The following is a 14,240-nucleotide window of genomic DNA, read 5'->3' on the forward strand; positions in this document are numbered from 1 at the left end:
CCTGTGTTGCAGCCGTGATCCCCGCTGGCCCAGCGGGCGAAAACCAGGTTTCCGCCCGCCGGCCCAGCGGGGATCTCAAAATGACCGCGGCGGGTTTGCAGCTGCATTGGCGGACGCCTGGCAGTCAGATCTTGGCGGGCGGCTTCAGACGCCCGCCAAGGTCGTAATGAGGGCCTTAGTGCCTCATTACAAGTTTGGAGGTTGGACCTCCAGACCGTTATGTTGGCCGTCCCTAAAAGACCACCCTATTACAGATAATAGAGGCTGAACCACCAACTGCCAACCAAATAAGGTAGACCGCTATTATTGCGGCGGCCTGGAAAAAGGCAGTCCAACCTCCAACGCCCAAGGCGCATCGATCAATCCGTGAGCACATTACAAGCACACAACCACTGTGGCAGATCCTCATGGCAAAAGACTGACACTGGCCCTCCTACTGCCCCATTACATCTCTTTCCCTGGGAGGAGAAGGTTCTTGCCATCTTGCATCCTGAAGACTTAACAGGAATACCTGGGGAAGTGGGGTCTGGTAAGCCACAACACAAAAATATGTCACCAAAATGCTATGTCAGGTATGATCATAGTTCACCTTTTGCCTCATTTACTGTTAATCCACTTAGCAGCCCAGGGTTCACCTGCTCAATGATCTCCATTTGGAAATTCCCAATTGAAGTGTTCTGACCTGGGGAGATTACATCTATATAGTGTGAAGGTGCGGTTCCTGTAACTGCAAACACAAACACGGTGGTCACATGCTACAATACATGTGTTTTTTTTCAAATATTACAAAGAAACTACAAGTAGGCCTTGGATCTGTGACTCCAAACAATAGCACAGGCTTCACAGGCCCAAATACACCTGTCTGTAATCTCTCCAATGCTCTTCTCTTACCTGGCAGGATACCATTTGTGAAGTGTTGAGAAGTAGAGGGACTGACCTGACCGCAACTCCCAGCAGTCCCTTTATCTGTTACTCAAAACACCAGATCAGTGATCACTTGCTCATATAGCCCTGTTTGGAAACTCCCAAATTAATTATGCTCACCTGGGGGGAGAATATAGGGGATCATTCCGACTCCCACCGCCGGCGGTAACCGCACGCCCGGCGGGAACCGCCGAATGACCGCACCGCGGTCAAATGACCGCGTCGGTCATTCTGAGTTTCCCGCTGGGCTGGCGGGCGACCGCCAGAAGGCCGCCCGCCCGCCCAGCGGGAAACCCCCTTCCACGAGGATGCCGGCTCCGAATGGAGCCGGTGGAGTGGAAGGGGTGCGACGGGTGCAGTTGCACCCGTCGCGATTTTCAGTGTCTGCCACGCAGACACTGAAAATCTATGTGGGGCCCTGTTAGGGGGCCCCACGACACCCGTTCCCGCCATCCAGGTTCTGGCGGTGAAAACCGCCATAACAAGGCTGGCGGGAAGGGGGTCGGAATCCCCATGGCGACGCTGCTTGCAGCGCCGCCGTGGAGGATTCCCTGGGGCAGCGGGAAACCGGCGGGACACCGCCGGTTTCCCGTTTCTGACCGCGGCTGTACCGCCGCGGTCAGAATGCCCATGGAAGCACTGCCAGACTGTTGGCGGTGCTTCCGCGGTCGTTGGCCGTGGCGGTCCATGACCGCCAGGGTCAGAATGACCCCCATAGTGTATGTAGTACAGGGAGTGACCAAACTGCAACCCCCAGGAGGCTTTGTTACTGTCACTCCAACCACCATTCCAGGGTTTCCATCTCCAAATACCCTTGTTTGGTAATTCACAAATGAAGTGTACCCACCTAGGAGGACAGCTTTTGTCAACTGTGTGAAGTAGAGGGAGTAACATGACTCTGAAGGACATGAGGCACTGTTTCTGTAACTCCAGACACAAGCCAAGTAGTCACCTGTCAAAATACCTGTGTCTGTTAACTCTCAATTGAATTGAGGTTTATACACCAAGGAGCGTACCATAGGTAGAGGGTGTGTAATAGTGCCACTGAGATGTCTACAGCTACCAGTAGGCCCTGTTTCTTTGAGTCCAACCACCATCCCAGTGTACCTCAGTCCAAATACACCTGTTTATTAACTCCCAAATGATGTTTACTCACTTGTGGTGGGATATCATCTATCCAGTGTGTGAAGTATAGGGAGTGAGTTGACTATAGCTCACAACAGGCCATACGGCTGTGACTCCAACCACCAGACCACTGTTTCCCAGGCCAAATACACCTGTGTCTCAACTTAAAAACAAAGTTTATTCACCTGGGTGGAGAATATTTGTATGGTGTGTGTAGTATAGGGAGTGACCAGATTGCAACTCCCAGGAGTCACCGTTCCTCTAACTCCTAACTCCAGACTAGTTGTCACTTGTCCAAATACACTTGCTTGATAACGCTCGATTGAAGCTCACTCACCTCAAGGTGACCAAGAAACAGATCATGCTCAACTCTGAGATGTGTCTGGCTCCATCTTGACATGCTAACCCGATTGAAAACAGGAAGAACAGCTTACCCAGTATGCAGAAAATTATCCCAAAGCCTCAAAATGCATAACCAGAATGATATTGGCAGCAGACACATTCCCACTGCACGAGTCACATGATCACTCCAGTCACATATACAACAAACTCCTGCCTCAGCCTGCATCTCAATCAGCTAGATCACAAAATGTCCAAAACCATCTCCTGCATTGTCACTCTTTTGCATGCACTGCTGACAAGATGGAATTCTCAGCCCAGACTCCAAGTGACAATGAGCTTCATATTTCAGCAGCTGCCTCAGCCAAAAGGATATGCCATGCTCCACTAATACCATGGGTACTTGCCACATTTGGATTAACTGCAATTTCACTTTGTACAAGGTCTCTACATAGTGTTGGAGGTAGATGTCACAATAGAACCAGTGACACTGTACATTTCGCATCAGCAGGTTGACCTGCCACTGGGCACAGTGTGGCCACAGAGGAGACTGCCACCACCTCACTGGATGAAGGCCTCAGTGAAAACAGAACTCCGGGACTGCTGGACGTGGAGGACGTTTCTGGTCTATCTGGGCAACCTGGTCAGATGGCAACCATAAGTCTCACTGTGCCTACATCAATACCTCCCAGCCCGGTTGCCTCAACATCACAGGCAGCCATTTGTCCCGCAACCTAGTGTATGTAGCCCAGTGTCTACCATCTTGTGCCCCCCAGTCCTGGATTCTGAGTTGCAACACAACATTTCTGACAATGAGGGACCAGGAAAAAGTTGGAGAGAGCACCCTATGGCAAGAGTATAAGCCAGTGGGGGTGGTGTGTATCAGAGGGATGCTGTGGGCCAGCAGGTTGAGGTCACTGGGCCTGCTGTCAACCAGGACCCCATCAGCCACATCTTGGGGGTCTATCAGGAGTCCCAAGGTGTGATAACCCAGGCATTGACTGAACTTCAGGAAATAAAGCAGCTACAGAGGGACAACTGTAAGGATATGCAGGAGCAATGAAAGGTCCATAATATCAATATAGCCTCCCTAAAAGGTGTGTTGAGGGACATCAACACCACCCTGAGCAGGGCTATACAACAACACTCCACCCCTTCCTTTGATGCAGCATCACCAGGTACAACTACAATGATGTCAGTCACTGGAAGGGAGGCTCTGCCAGAGGAACAACCAGACACCCCTGCCTCTGCAGCAGCTGGAACCCCCCCACGCATGTGGGGACATCCATCAAATAATCCAGGAGGTACAGATGGCAAGACACCCGCCACTGTCAGCAAAGTGACCTCTTCCTGAAGGACCTCCTTAATGTGCCACACATTCACTCTGTTGACTGATCCTGAACCTCTTACCTGTTCCAACGGGAGGAGTACTCTCGACTTTGGACTCCCAATGAAGTGACATCTACTTAACTGAATGCATCCACCATGACTGATCCCTTCACTTTACTTTTATGTTCTTTTCTTTCCATAATCTGTGTTCTGCAACACCATTGTAACAAATTCACCCATCACAAACTTGTTTGTCTGCTTGCCTAATTTCCACTAATTGCTATGTAGAGATGCAAGACCATGTAAAACATATGATGAGGACACAAGCTACTTGTGCAAGAAGGGAACTGTCACAGGTACACAGTGTCCTGCTCAGGATTAAACTCATTACACACCAACCCATTAGTACAAGTGTCTGGTCACAACAAATGTTTCATTCCAGTGTACAACACATAGGCTGTCCATATGTCTGGACTTTTATAAACATGAATGTGTAACTCATACGCAGTCATAGTACATATCCCAAGGTACAGCCCCCCAGATCACGGAGGAAAGGGGATTTGCAAGACTTTGACCCGTAGAATAGGCAAACATTGAAGTGAATGATGTCACTAGCTCGAGCCTTTTCACATACCACACAAAAGTTATCCGGCACAACATAATCCAAGATACAGACAGATGAAAGTACAACCGTCCATGATCACAGGCTCATCATGATCCAATTAGCATGGATTTGTGGTGTGACACACACATATGTCAGTGTTGTGAAACAGGCACTGTGGTCTGCAATGATGAAACATCTACAGCTACATATCGTTCATGCAATCTATGACTACATATTTCATGTGCATATGATGACAGACATGATGAAATTGGCCCACCACAGCACACAAAGCAAGTACAATGGACACTTCTGACCTTCTCCCCAGAAATTATGCAAGCTGTCTTGACACAGGTCTCATAAACTCAAACTCTGTGACCTCCATTACCTGGAACAATCCATGTGCACTTTGTTTGTAAGAACAGCATCAGATACCTGCCAATGTCACAACTTGACAATGTCATGGTGAAGGGAACCTGTACAAATTCAAAACAAGGAGTATAGGCTTAAAAACATACTGATAACACAAATCACATAGCAAGCATCTAGAAAATAAATTACATTCCAATGAGACTGACACAAACAAAGCAGCAGCATCAAGCTGGGAATACGTCAAAGGCTACCACTTCAAACAGCCTTTGGCTGAAAATTGCAGAGTATCAGCTCCCTAGTTGTTTCCAAAACACTCAACTCCACACATTCTCAGAGCTACAGTACATTGTACAGTCACAGTTATGACCTTACATGACATACTTACACTCATGAAAAGTAGCTGTTTATAAGATCTTCCCGTAAGTCAGCTTCTTCCTCTTCACCACTTTCATACTTGACATATCAGTAGTGTCACCCGGTGGCACTGCAGGCTGCCCCTTCTCTGGGATGTGTGGTATATTCCTCCTCCGGGTGAGGTTGTGGAGCATGCAGCATGCCACAGTAATGTGACACACTTTTCTGGGTGAGTAGAGGAAGGCTGCACCAGTTTGGTCCAGACAGAGGAATCTGGCTGTCAGGAGCACAAAGCCGCATACCACTGCCCACCTTGTTCTTACATGCGCCTCATTGAAGCAGACTTCCCCTTGCGTAGCTGGATTGCTTATTGGCGTCAACAACCAAGGACAGTTTGGATATGCAGAGTCTTCTGTTAAGTAATAGGACAAATGGGCAACAATTAGTCACTCACGTTAATGATTGTAGTACCAGACATTGCACACACACAATCAGGACAGATGTGACTTACAAACCAGCCAGGCCCTCTCTGGACACAGTTGTGACATCAGCTGGGGTATGGTGTTGCTCTGCATTATGAAGGAATCATTGGATGAACCCGTATAATGGGTGCAGACCTGTCAAATCTATAAATCCATCAAACAGACAACTTGCACCTTGATGGAATGGAAGTTCTTTCTGTTGTGGTATACTTATTCATTAGCGTGTGCTGGGGCCAAGCCAACATGTGTGTCATCAATGATACCCTCCACATGTGGGATGTGTGCAAAGCCACAAAAGTCAGCCTTCACATGAGCTAAATCCTCATGTTGGGGAAACTGGATGTAGCTGCCCAGAAATGTCATTATTGCTGAAAGGACATCCTTTAACACCAGCCTGAACATAAAGTGGGATATGCCAGCTGATAGGGTCACTGTATGCTAGAAGGACCCTGTGGCTAGGAAGCGCAACACAGACATGACTTGTACAATGGGTGGTATGTTGGTTGGCTAACCAATAGCTGACATCAGATCTGGCTCCATCTGACGACATAAGTCCATGATTGTTTGCCTATTTAGATGGTAGAGCAGGGTGAGGTGGCATTCTTTTAAGGTCTGAAGGTCTGGCAGTGGACGGTAGACAGGAGGTTGTTGCCTCCTCCCACTCCCTGGATACCTATGTATGACAAGACATGTTTTTGAACATTAGACAGTGTGTCATACGTACATGATGCATGTCAATGATATCATGTGATAAGCATTTCTGAATGGATAGACATGGCAACCAGTACACATAGCTGCAAAGAACAGAAGGGTCACAAGTGGCCAACATGGGTTTCCACACATGTGGTCACAACATGGATTTGGACCAAACTCAAAGATATGCAACACAATTGGCCCTCGAAATCTGCCTGGATATTCCTACAGCCGAAATGACCATCGCAGTGGTGGACTGTGCCCCGCTGAAAATGCCAGCTGTGCCCTGCAACATGCTGCAATGGTGTTTGAGTAGAAGGACCTACGTGATAAGACAAGATTAGCCTGTTTGTAATGTTAAAAAATCATTTTCACAGGAGTGACACAGTTCATATAGCCCAGTACAGCATTTTAGGCTGCCAGAATTGTGGCTGTCTGACCTACTCCACAGGATTTTAGGAACCACCCGTGACTGCTGGTGAAGTCATAATGGCGGAAGGCAGTTGCAACCGCTGTGGACACAGCCATAGACTAATGTTGTTGCCAGTGGCAGTCATGGGCCAATGGCTGTTTCCACCAGGGGTGACAACTGCACATGTGGCAGACGTGACCACCATGTTCTGCATATTTACTCACTTGACTCCTCACAGTGCTGCCAGCTACACCTCCACGACCTGAGCTGCTGTGGGCCACCTCTGTCCAACATGTGATAGGGTCCCTGCCTTCTCTCCGGAGATGCTGGAGGGGCTAATTACTGAAGTCCTTCCCCAGTATGGACAGCTTTATGGCTCACCAGAGGAGCTGTTACGTCCCTCAGGTGCACACATTTCTCTGTACTTCACCATTCTTTCCCTTCTCACAGGCCAGATTGGTCACATGTGTGCTAGTTCAACTACTCATGTGCCTGTTGTTGCTGTCTGTGTGGCATCAATGGAGGGATAATTTGCAGGTATTGGTGGCCAGTGCAATATGTTAAGTTCAGTCATATTATGTTGTGTGAGGTTTCAAGGGTCCTAGATCCTACTTGTTTTGGTTGTACAGAACTAGGGGCCATATGTACCAAAGCTTTTTCCCATAGACACAGAATGGGTAAAATCCTTTGGTACATCTGGCCCTAGGTGAGGAGGCATTACTGCCATCCACTGCCATCTCTTTCATCATGATTGTTGTAAATGTCAGACAACATGTATGTGTGTGACAGCATGAGCTGTATATGCATGTTGTATGAGTCAGTTGAGAGTCATGTGAGCAATGTGTTTAGTGCCACAGATATTGCAACCCACATCTGCCCTTGCTAAGGTGTTGTTTGGAAGCATATCATGATTCACTATGTCCTTCAGTTTGTCAAACACACCACATGCCAAATTGCTGTTGGCTACATGATGTACTGTTATGCATGGAAGTGATGGGAATGGAGTATCATGTAGGTTCAGTCAGCAAAGTCTGCAGAGACCAGTCCCAGTCATCTAGTCCGTAAGTGCACCTAGCTTCATTGTCAGTTTGTGTCTCGGACTCATGACACGTCCCTTACTCTCACAAATCTGTTGTCACCTTCCCACAGGTCATATTTGTCCTGTACAGGCTTATTGCATAACTGACAGTCCCACAGTTTGGACAGTGTGTTGATTCCTGGGAGACCATGATATGTGACTCTTTAGCTTGGTCACATAGCAGAAACTATACAATGCAAGCCTTTGTTTGTTGAATTTCTGTAGATAGACACATACGTCCAAAGGAGTGTTCTGTGGTACAGGTACATACCACAGAACCCCACCCCATGAAGTGGTGTGAGTCTGCATTTGCTATTCCACATGTCCAACATGGACAGGGGATACACTTTCAGTACCCACCATGCCAGCCCCTTCATTGTTACTTATGTGTAATGTTTGAGTTTGTACTCTGGCGTTTGCCTGTAGGGACTGCATGCAGTAAGCCATTCTCACTGAGTATGAATGGTTGGCCCATTCATGCCTAAGGACTTTACCCTCCAGATGCCACATAGGTGTGTTGTTTCCATAGTGGCTCACATAACAGTACAAGTTGCTAGAGCATGGGCTACCTAATGTCAGTAAGTTTGCTAACTCATTGTAGGCCATAAGCAGGGTAGTGGGTTGGTCTGCAGATGGAAATATATATGTGTGTGTAGTCATGCCCCTGCACTTATTGACCTGTATGTGTCACACTTGGGGAGTGTTGACCGATAGAAAAGTCTTAGCTTGTTGTTACTGACATGTATGTAATGCAATCTCTTTTGATGAAACTTGTGATTTTGATCTCTTAATTTGTCTTTTGCATCCATGCAGGTCGATGCTCATCAAAAGAAGGCTCTGTGGAGAACAATCGCCCAGAAGGTGGGGACCATGAGGGTCCACAGCTGGCAGAGCACCCACTGCAGGAAAAAGTGGGAGGCCCTGAGATACCGGGCCATCAAAATCACTGCGGTCCAGCTGGGGATATCCTCCCAACGTGGGCAGGGTGCCCGTCGGACCATGACCCCCCTAGTGACCCGCATTCCGGTGGTGGCCTATCCAGAGCTTGATGGGCGATTGAGGGTAGCACAGAAGCCACAAACAGAGCATATTCCTGCCTGTCACATTGCCAACTGAATGTGTTAGGTTCTGACAGCTCCCCTGACAATTAGGGATGAGCCATGTGTAACACAAGAGATGAGTGATTGTTTGCGTAGACATGTCATGTGCTGCATACTGATGTGCCTTGCCTATTGACCTACGACACAACTGTGTACAATCCACAAACGACTTGTTCTCCAGGGTCGACATATGGCTGTGTACAGTGATCTATCAAGAACTGTTTGTTTTTGTAGTGTGTATCAATTCTATGTAAAAGACCACCACTCGTCAATGATACATGCTAAAAATAAGTAAGTGATGGACCACTGTCCATAGCCATGTGTCTGGGTAAATGAGAATTGTTGTCTCTGCCACCCAGAAGCTAGTTGTCTTCAGTGTATGATGGGTGCTGGTGCCCTACTGCAGTCTATAATGTGAAGACGGTCATCAATCATGTGACAGAGCCTACATTGACCTTTGTGTGCAGCTAACAATGAATGCTTTCCCTTGGTAAGTGTGGAATGTCCATTGACATGATTTCTGTGCCATCATTGTATCCAGCATGTCTTATGCCTATAGCTCAGCATGTCTTATGCCTATAGCTCAGCATGTGTCCCTTTCTCTTTTGGAAAGCATTTGTAAGCTGCTGTTTCATGTGTGGTATACCTGTGTTGATTGAATTATGTCTGTATTCTTTCATATATATATGTACATGGCAAACTATGTGTGGACTAAGCCATTTACAGTGGGGGTACATTTCATGTTATGCCACATACAGGAATGTGTCATTATTGTTTATTGGCTGACACATCCCCTCATGCATCATAGCATGTCATTTGGCATGTACAACTGCAGTAGCAATGTGGGAAATGACAGGCAGGCCTGGAGATTTGAGACACAGTGTGAATTTCTATGCCCGTGACGTGGCAGCAGGTAGGAATGTGCACTGCACATGTGTAACGGGTAAGGCTTATTACATGCATCATGGCGTAACTTGCAGCTATGTTGAAATCACATGAGTCTGGTTACAATCATTGGTCCAAAGACAGACATCTGGGTCTGTATGACAATAATGGACACAATCGTGTAGCGTCCAATAGGGAAACATGTTGATGGCCTTCAAAAAGTACTTGTGAATTTTCAGACCTCTCCAATATCCAAGAAACTAATGGCATCTACTCATTCACTCAGGGTATGTCATTGTAAAGGATGCCAGACATTAGTGGTGATTACCCTATGGCTTCCTGATTCATTGTGTTGGGGATTTTGGGAGCATTTCTCCCTGACATCTTGCAAATGATGTCTACAGTGTCCTTTTCTGTGCCACATGTGTGGCCTATCTGGGTCACATTAGTATTACATCCATGACTCTATTGGGACAAATATCACTTGGTGAAGTGTGTATTGTTGTTATGTTTCAAGTGTGAGGTAAGTATTCCCATGTCCCCTTCTCCAGGCTATTGTACCTTTGTCATCAAATGTCTCTTGCAAGCACAAAGTACCTGGTTTGCGTTCAAAATCTCTGCAAAGAACCGCAGAGAAAGAGATGTGTGGAAAGAAGGGATGTGTGTGTCGATTTCTCGGGCCACACATAGCAATGTGTTGTTTATTTTCTATGCAGGGAAGGCTCAGGGATGATGCGTGGAAATACAGAGATAGCAGGACGAAGTCACGAGGGTTGCGTCATTCGGGTGGGTGTTGTGTGGAAAGTTCTATCGCACAGCAGGCACTGCGTCAATTCCTTTCTGGAAGTCGGGCTGCGTCGTTCTGGCTCGGTTGTGCATTGATCCAGTGGGCCGTGCTTCGAATTTCTGGTTGTTACGCTGGCACTGTGTAGATCTTCTCATTGCGAAGTCGGGCTGTATCATTCTGGTCCGGCAGGCAGTGAATTTTTCACTGCGATGCAGGTTGTGCGTTGATTTTCGCACAAGGAGTTCTTCTTACAGAGATGAAATCTTTTTGGTCCTGAGACTTCAAATTGTTGCTTAGCTCAGTACCTCTCCGTTTCTACATGTTTAAAACATCTGCACTATTATCGTACTATTTGGCCTAGATTTCCAAAAGGCCATTTCTAGCCAGTAGGCAAAGTACTAGCAGTCATCAGTGCATGAAATAAATATTTCAGTGGTACATGTTTTTTTAACTTAATTTAGTGCAGAGATGGCATTGGATTAAATTAAAAATATTGGCTATTGTTTACATTTAAGTTTTTTTGCAAAAAGTGTATATGTTGTGTGGTAATATTTGATGGCATAGCAGAATGTGTACTGTTATTGTGAAATTTTTATAGCTCAGTTAATTTTTGTGTTTTTACATTGCTGAATGAACTTAAGCGTTCTCTTCAGTGTTACCACCTTGCTTTCGGATGGACAATATGTGTGTGTTTTTGACATTGTCCACCAGGTGTCTTTATTCTCCATTCCGTGTGGCCAGGGGCCATTTTTTTTACACTATGTCCATAGGCGTGCATGTTTCCTATGTTCTCCAAGCCTCCTTGTTCAGAGTTGCTGCTTGACCATTTGGCTGGCAGCCATTTGGTCCATCCAGTTAGTATCCCTTTTCCGTAGGCTTGCATGTGTTCTTTGTTTGCTGTGCCTCCTTGTTGTAGTTTTACCATGTGGCTGGCACCCATTGTGTGCATCCAGCCAGTGCATGGCATGTGTGGGTTCTTCTTTGTTCCCATGCCTCCTTGCTCATTGTTGTTGTTGTTTAACCGTGTGGCTAGGGGCCATTTTGTGCATGCAGCCAGTGTCCCTTTGCCATAGGCTTGCATGTGTTCTTTGTTGGTCATGTGTCCTTGCTCCTTTTTTTATTTTATCATGTGGCTGGAAGCCATAATGTGCATCCAGCCAGTGTGTCTTTGCCATAGGCTTGCATGAGTTCTTCTATGTTCCCCATTCCTCCTGCTCCTTTTTGGTGTTGTTTGACCACATGGTTGCCGATCATTTTGTCCATCCAGCCAGTGTCCCTCTGCCATAGGCTTGCACATATTCTTTGTTTGCCATGCCTTCTTGCTTCTTCTTGTCATTTTACCATGAGGCTGGCAGGCTTTTGTGTCTGTGTCATAGGCTTGCTTGGGTTCTTCTATGTTCCTGATGCCTCCTTGCGCCTTGTTGTTGACCAAGTGTCTGGCTGCCATTTTGTTCATCTAGCTAGCGTCCCATAGGCTTGCATTTTTTCTTTGTTTGCCATGCCTCCTTGCTTCTTGTTGCTATTTTACCATGTGGCTGGCAGGCAATTTGTGCATCTAGACAGTGTATCTTTCTTATAAGCTTACATAAACAGTATTGGTAATTATTGATCATTTGTTTATATCAGGCCGATATTTTAATTTTTGTTTTAATTTTCTATTTAAATTTTTACCCTATTTTTTAATTAATGTTTTATTTAATTTTTAATTGTTTTTTAATTGTTATATTTTTGCTTTTATTTTAATGTTTACATTAAATTTTTTCTTTTAATTTTTATTTTTAGGTTAACTTTTCAATTTCTTGTTTTTATTTTAATTTTATTTTAGTTTTTTGTTTTTTTCAGATTTGTTTTATTTTTGTAATTTTTTATTTCATTTCATTTAATTCTGCATTTTGCCTTGATCGATCGATCCTTCCACATCCATTCCTCCATCCATACATCCTCCAAAGGTACATAGCCATACAACAGCATTCAGCTTCTTTAGGTGTATATTAATTCAATTTCCTCCTGGACACCCTAGCTGTGGTGCACTGCATGCAAATCAACAGCATAATTCCTTTTAATAAAAGTGTATTCCATTTCTTCTGGACCACCTTACCGCCATTTGTTTTTAAGGATTATTCTATTTACCCATGCACCTTTCTCTGACAGTTGTCTCAGATGTAAATAAAGCAAAGAGCTATCTGCATGCTGTGCTGCCTGATTAGAAATGGTTTGGTGGTGAGGTTTGACTTTACAATGATTGATTAAATTGGTATTCATTACATAAGTAAACAACCACACTCAGATTGCATTTGTCTGTACTATTTCAACCTGCAACAATGCCATGTTTCGCTGACTATATGTTTTTTGTGCTTGGTTGCTTTTAGGTGCACAAGAGAAGAGACATCACATCACCTACAGTACTGCCAAAGAGAAGTCCTCAAATCACTTGCACTTGTACAGCTTAGTTCCACTGGCAACTGAGAATTTTAGAATGGCCCCAAAGAAAGTTGCTCTCAATAAAATGGTCAGTGAGAAGAAGCAGTTTATTACCAGTGCCTTGTTCGGAAGACGTGTGCCTGCCACACCCCCCTCCAGGGAGGAATCTGGGAGCAGCACTCATGCGTCTACAGCACCACCCAACCCAAGCCCAAAACTATGTCTATCAGTGAGGTAGCACTGCAATCATGGCCACTGTAGGAAAGTACCATCTTGCCTGGCATGTTACCCCCATATTTCACTGTATATATGTTGTTTTAGTGTATGTGTCACTGGGACCCTGCCAGCCAGGGCCCCAGTGCTCATAAGTGTGCCCTGTATGTGTTCCCTGTGTGATGACTAACTGTCTCACTGAGGCGCTGCTAACCAGAACCTCAGTGGTTATGCTCTCTCTCCTTTCCAAATTGTCACTAACAGGCTAGTGACCAATTTCACCAATTCACATTGGCATACTGGAACACCCTTATAATTCCCTAGTATATGGTGCTGAGGTACCCAGGCTATTGGGGTTCCAGGAGATCCCTATGGGCTGCAGCATTTCTTTTGCCACCCAAAGGGAGCTCTGACAATTCTTACACAGGCCTGCCACTGCAGCTTGAGTGAAATAACGTCCACGTTATTTCACAGCCATTTACCACTGCACTTAAGTAACTTATAAGTCACCTATATGTCTAACCTTTACCTGGTAAAGGTTGGGTGCTAAATTACTTAGTGTGAGGGCACCCTGGCAGTAGCCAAGGTGCCCCCACATCGTTCAGGGCCAATTCCCCGGACTTTGTGAGTGCGGGGACACCATTATACGCGTGCACTGGACATAGGTCACTACCTATGTACAGCGTCACAACGGTAACTCCGAACACGGCCATGTAACATGTCTAAGATCATGGAATTGTCACCCCAATGGCATTCTGGCATTGGGGAGACAATTCCATGATCCCCCGAGTCTCTAGCACAGACCCGGGTACTGCCAAACTACCTTTCCCGGGGTTTCACTGCAGCTGCTGCTGCCAACCCCTCAGACAGGTTTCTGCCCTCCTGGGGTCCAGCCAGGCTTGGCCCAGGAAGGCAGAACAAAGGACTTCCTCAGAGAGAGGGTGTTACACCCTCTCCCATTGGAAAAAGGTGTCAGGGCTGGGGAGGAGTAGCCTCCCCCAGCCTCTGGAAATGCTTTGATGGGCACAGATGGTGCCCATCTCTGCATAAGCCAGTCTACACCGGTTCAGGGATCCCCCAGCCCTGCTCTGGCGCGAAACTGGACAAAGGAAAGGGGAGTGACCA

The sequence above is a fragment of the Pleurodeles waltl genome, chromosome 3_1 (genome assembly GCF_031143425.1).
Source record: "Pleurodeles waltl isolate 20211129_DDA chromosome 3_1, aPleWal1.hap1.20221129, whole genome shotgun sequence".
Lineage (NCBI taxonomy): Eukaryota > Metazoa > Chordata > Amphibia > Caudata > Salamandridae > Pleurodeles > Pleurodeles waltl.